Raw genomic sequence first — 6000 nt, 5'->3', positions numbered from 1 at the left:
ACAGAATAGTAAAATTAACAAATGGAGCAAACCTTTGATCTGAGTAGCATGAGCGTAAAGGAAGAATACTCCCCGCTCCCCGTGACTTGTGAGACTGGAGCCTTGGGGAAAGGGCTGGCTGGGTGCGGTGGGACAAAGTCATGCCAAGTCTCGGAAAGGGTGGGTGAGGAGGGGCAAGTGCCCTCCGGCCCTCCCCAGCGGCTTCGGGAGCGGGGCGCGTGCTGCTCCTTTAAGGGGCTGGCCTTGGCGGGCGGGAGGCTCGTCCCGCGGCTGTTTCCTTTCAGCGCCCCGCCAGCCTTTCTGCCCTGCCTGATTGCCTCGGCACTCACCGAGCAGCCAGCGAGGACGGCGCCCGGCGCTCGACCCAAGGAAGGAGACGGGCTTACTTGTAAGTAGAGGCTTCCTGGGAGCAGGGCTGGGAAGAGGCGGCGGGGCAGCTCTCCAACTGGCACCCTCGTTTGTGCATCCCCCGAGAGGCTGAGCTCGGCTTCTGTGAGCAGCCGGAGGAGGCAGAGCGAGGCTACCGGTTGCATGCAGGCATCTGGCGGAAAGTTTTCAGCCACAGGTCCGGGCAGCAGGGCGTTCAGCCTTTCGGGCGATCGTGTCCCGGAGGCGTTTGGACTTTGGAGAAACGAAGGGGGAAGCGCGGAGGCAGAAACAACCACCGAATGGCTTTTAGCGCTGGGGTGCGCAGCGAGCCCTGCGCGAGGGGAGATGAAGCGGCTGTCAGGAGAGCTGCAAAAAAAGAAAAGAAGGGGGGGGGGGAGAGGGGACTGGCAAGGCAGTTCTTGCACACGGTGGTAGGAAGAAGAAGGTTTGAGCGCCTCTTGCCCGGTTATGTGGCACCATGGGCTGAGTGCTGCCTCATAGGTGCAGGTGAATTCGAGGGCACAGTCAAGCGTTGTTAGTGTGGGCCAGAGGAATGGCATGTCGGTTCTGCCCGGGTTTCCACTGGTAGAGCCACATCCAGTTTAACTTCTACGTGGGCCAGTGCCCCAATTTACACTGAAGACAGGAAACTAACATCCCAGGGATGGAAAGGTGCAAAAGCAGCCTAAAGCCAAAGGGAGAGAGTGTGGGGAGGGAGGGGCTGCAGCTGCCGAGGAGGAAGAGGTGACTGGGGTGGGGGAGGCCAAGTGTGTCCTGGCTGGTGCAGAATTCACGGCCTCTCACCCCAACAGCCACCTCATAGAGAAACAAGCAATGATATCATCCTGCAGTCTGGACTGAGTTTAGTATTGATGGGGTGTTTATGATACCAAGGTATGGAAGTCTTTGCATGGTGCAGTTTTCTACAAGCTCCTTCGCTATGAGATGTGTTTTGTGATGACCTGTGTTTGTAAAGCAATACATGATCTCTCAGGGACTCCAGGGATCTGTGTAACTGTTAGCCTGTACATGTGCAAAGAGCTATTCATCCTACACAGAGTTAGACTGCAGCCAAAGCCATTTGAAATCAGTGGTCTTAGGCAGATAACTTTGCATAAATTTGGTACTATTAGCCCCAGAGTACTCTGTTGGACATTCCTAAATAAATCACTGCTAAATGCAATTCCTAAATAAATCACTGCTAAATGGACATTCCTAAATGCAATCACTGCTGCAGTTCTTGTTCCCGGCAGAGGAGTTCTAGGGTCAATAGCCTGACATTTTAGCCTAATCCTAAAACTGCTTCTAGCAGTCATTGATTGTTTCAAGCGGTAATTTTTTTGCAAGGGGGGGGGGAATGTCTTCTTCACCTAGTGCTTTCCCATGAATATCTGAGAATCTTTTTGTCCTGTTTACATAGGAGGTTTTAAATCAGTTCTTGTATCTCTTCCAAAACTTCTCCTGTATTGAAAAGCAGAAGTGCAGCATTAAAATAGACATGGAAGGTGTTTAGCTTTCCTTTCCCCCCTAGTTCCATGAGAATTTTATTTTCCTGTTTTTCTGTATCATAACCCTGTCCCTCTAGATCAGTTTCCCCCTTCCATTATTCAATCCAATAAATTCAGTATGCGTACAGTATGTTACCTTTTCTAAAGCACATCTGACTGTAAGTACAATACCACCCCCTCTCCCCCACCGGCAACAACCGTGTCTTAAATTTGGAAGCCCTGATGAGCTCTCGAAATGTGGCAGGAAAGCAGTTTGGGGTGGGTGGATTTTAATTGTAGAAATGGCCTCTTGGGAAAACCCCTGGGAAACTGATTGTGGATTTCTGAGCATCCTACAAACAAGAAACAGCAGGTTAGACCCGCCCAAACTGGACACTTTCTGTTGATTCAGAGATGTGAGGATGAGATCTCAACACTTGTACGCAGAAATCACGGGGACTTATAAGCATGTATTTGGGGCTGGGCTGCATCCCATATGGTGGAAGGCAAATACTCCACTGAAGCTCCAAGGTTCTAGGACAGTCCTGTTAAGATGATTTTTAAAAGAATTCTTTTCTAAGTGACAACATAAAACACATTGGAGTACAGACTCCTCACCTCTGCCCCTCCCTCTTGTGGAAGCAGAATCCAAAGGGAATCTTAATATGTAAGGTACAATCTTCGTCCATTGCAGTGTTGTTATTACAGAAAAAAACAGTAATTTCATTCATGTTTTGGTGGTTTAAAAGAACCAGTGACTACTGCACATGCTCTTTCAAAGAAGGTTTGGGGACAGAGGGTTACTAGAAAGGGAAGTAGATACCGGTATCAGCAGCTATCGGTCTTCTTGTGGTTTCTTGGGCTGAGTCTTGTTGTGCATTTCAGACAGGGGGATGAAATTGTGGAGGGGCTCACAGCCAGGTTTATAGGGGGGCAGAACAGCACAAACCTTTGGTCTGGGGAACTACAGTCAACTTGGTGGGTGCAGACATGGGAGGTTCCAAGCAGGTTCATATTTTTCCCGTATGTCAGATTTTTATCTCCAAGAAGCTCAGGGTGGCATACTTGGGTCTCGCCTACTCTGATTTATCCTCACAACAGCTCTGCGAGGTAGGTTAAGCTCAGAGAGTGACTAGCCCAAAGTCACTCCCAACAATAAGAGTTTTCTAGTGGAGGGAAGAAAGGAACAGGAGGGGCAAGAGGTTGGGAACAGGGAATTGTGGGGGAGAGTTAAGAACAGGACTTCTGAGAGCCAACATGGTCTCTAGACACAAATTCCGTCTGTTCTCCCCATGACCCTGATCCAAACCAGATGAACAAGTTACTTGGCTTAAATCTATAACAATGAAATAATTGACCCTTCTGTCCACATTAGTGTATTCGTTTATTTATATTTGACCTTTCTCCCCAGTGGGGACCACATCATTCTCCTCTCAGCCATTTTATCCTCACAACAATCCTGCAAGGTAGGTTAGGCTGAGAGTCTGGCCTGAGGTCACTCAACAAGCTTCCATGGCAGAATGAGGATTTGAACCTGAGTTTCCCAGATCCTAGTCCAACACTTTAACTACTAAACTCCATGGTAGGCATTACTTATCAGAGAATAAAGCTAAGAGCCTCAAAATTGGCCACTGGCTTCAGGATGATTGTGGAAGTTCCATGGCCAAAATTGAAAGGCATGGGAAAATCCTGGCCCAGGTGAGACAAGCCACCACCACACAGTACTGTTTGCAACTGAAGGTAAGGGGCAGGCATAACTCAGAACATGACCTGACTGCAGAATGATGATGGAAGTTACAGTGGGAAAAATGAAGGAGACCGAAACACCCTGAGTTAGGTTATCTTCATAACAAACAGCATGTAATAAGAGAACTTTTAAGCAACCTGTCGTGTGTGCTTATCCCCAACCCACCATGAAAGGTTGTTGGGTGATGCACTCTTAGCCAGACCTACCTGTTGTGAGGATAAAATGGAGGACAGGAGAACAAGGCAGCTTTGGGCCCCCATTGGGGATGAAGACTGGGAATGGTGTTTGTTATAAATATGATTTTAATGCTATCTAAAAAATTACATCATTTGTCAGATAGCAAAGTAGCCTTCACAAAGTGCTATTGAAACTTTCAGCAGTACAATTATGATTAACAAGGCAGCGCCTGAACTGGGAGCTGTAACTTCTTTTCCACACGTTTGACTGCTAAAACATATTAATGTTCCATTACCATGCATGTAAAGGGTGGAGGAGGGGTGAAGCATCCTTTTACAGGGGAAATATTAACTCTCTCTCCCCCCCTCTGTTCATAGTATTAACAAATTAACTATACTATTCTTAAGTACATTTTGTCGCCAAGTAGGATAGTGATGAAAAGATTTTGAAATCAAAAAGTGAAAATCTGGGAAGGGGGGGGCAGAAAAATTGGGTGGAGGGAGATTGAAAAATGAGAAAAGTGTGGGAAAGAGGGAGATAACATGAGGAAAAGAAAACGTGTTTTATCTTGCTGCAGCACCCTAACTACTGCTTTGTAAGATCTTGACTGGAAAAGAGAGGAACACTAGACTGTTGGAGAAAATGACCTTGGTTAGCAGGCTGCAGGCCAACAGTGTAGCAGCCATCAGCTTGTCTTGCTCCATTGCTGAATTAGTTGATGGGTTTAGCATGATCTGTAAGGCAAGGTTGCTTCAGACTTGGAGAAAGGGAAGTTTAGCTGAGTGCCTTTTTACTGAGCTCCTGGTGGCAGCAGCTAGAACTGCGTTAAACTAAATTGGAAGATAGTTGGGTGGATGCTGTGTGAGGCTAGCTTCAAGGGGTCCTCGAGCTGACTCGGGGCCAGGGTTCCCTCTAAGATGAGTTAGCATGAGCTAGCTCACAGGTTTTTAGTCTCCAGCTTTGTCTTAACTCTGGAAGGATGACCCCAAAGCACACTAATTTATACAGTAGCTCACAACTTTAATGCCGGAAGCTCACAAAGTAGAATTTTTGTTCACATGACTCTGCAGCTTAGAGGGAATGTTGCTTGGGGCCCCTGAATTTTGTTCCCCCAGTCGGCCTCTGTTGGTGGCTCTGGTTAAGGGTCAGAAGTTACTTAGCTATGGCATACGAATTCTCCTGCTGGGGAAGGGAGTCTGTCTAATACAGCGTTTGTGCAACCTGTGACTAAATGCCTCCTGACACTTACAAGCAGGTGATGATGTTGGCCACCTTACTGGGCTTATCCCCAGCATCTGAGGTATACTGCTTCTGAACATGGTGTTTCCACTAGCTGCCCTATATCAATGGAAGTTCCTGTGGAGGGTGTGGCTTTTCGTTTCTGTAGCTTCATTTATTCGTGTCTCCAGCATATCCTGGCACTTCAGAAATTCAAAGGAAACTTGGGGCACGGAGGATAAAGTAGGACCAATTTAAATGCTCCCAAATGAAGCACAGAATGCACTGGGAAGTTCTTGTGCATAGACCCCACGGAACAGAAAGGGAAACAGCACAAGAATTTTTGCATGGCTTCGGTTCATTTCAGTGGGGCCCCATATTGTGCTCAAGAACTTTTCTACTGGATCCTGCCAAAGGGAACAGAAAGTAGATAATTTCTGAGTCCCTGGGGCCACTGCTGTCACCTGAGTTCTGAGTTCTTGCCAGAAGTGAAGGCCTTTAGACTCTTCCAGAATTTGAAAGGATAACAGCCACATAATTGTGTTCCCTGGGAGAATAAGGAGGTCGGAGCAGAAAGGCATGCAGTTGATCTGTTAATGGAAGAGAAATTAGAAATATATGCTCTGATTTTATCAAATTTTTTGCAGACCTTAAACTGAGTGGATTGAGTGTGTTGGATTTGGGTTAGAAAGAGCTTTGTTCAGATTCTTCTTTGGATATGAAGCTTGTTGATTAGTTGGGTGTGGTGATGTCTTAACCTGTTTAATAACAGTTTGGTGTAGTGATTTAGTTCGTGGACTCTAACTTGGGAGTGGTGTAGTGGTTAAGTGTACAGACTCTAATCTGGGAGAACCAGGCTTGAGTCCCCCCCCTCCTTTACATGAAGCCAACTGGTTAACCTTGGATCAGCCACAGTTCTTGTAGAGCTGTTCTTTCAAGAGCAGTTCTTGAAAGAGCTCTCTCAGCCCCACCTACCTCACAGGGTATCTGTTGTGGGGAGAG

General features: G+C 47.1%; 1 protein-coding gene across 1 annotated transcript in view; it reads left to right on the top strand.

The window, feature by feature from the left end:
- The first annotated feature begins 267 nt into the window (after positions 1 to 267).
- Positions 268 to 6000, top strand: part of HAPLN3 (hyaluronan and proteoglycan link protein 3) — a 34713-nt gene continuing 28980 nt past the window's right edge. Inside the window, exon 1 of the mRNA XM_060260215.1 lies at positions 268 to 388. The gene's annotated coding sequence lies outside the window, so the exon portion shown is untranslated. The remainder of the gene's footprint in view (positions 389 to 6000) is intronic.

This window comes from Heteronotia binoei, chromosome 19 (genome assembly GCF_032191835.1).
Source record: "Heteronotia binoei isolate CCM8104 ecotype False Entrance Well chromosome 19, APGP_CSIRO_Hbin_v1, whole genome shotgun sequence".
NCBI classification, from domain to species: domain Eukaryota; kingdom Metazoa; phylum Chordata; class Lepidosauria; order Squamata; family Gekkonidae; genus Heteronotia; species Heteronotia binoei.
The sequence above is the reverse complement of the archived record's forward strand: the minus strand, read 5'-3'. Positions and strand labels throughout refer to the sequence as shown.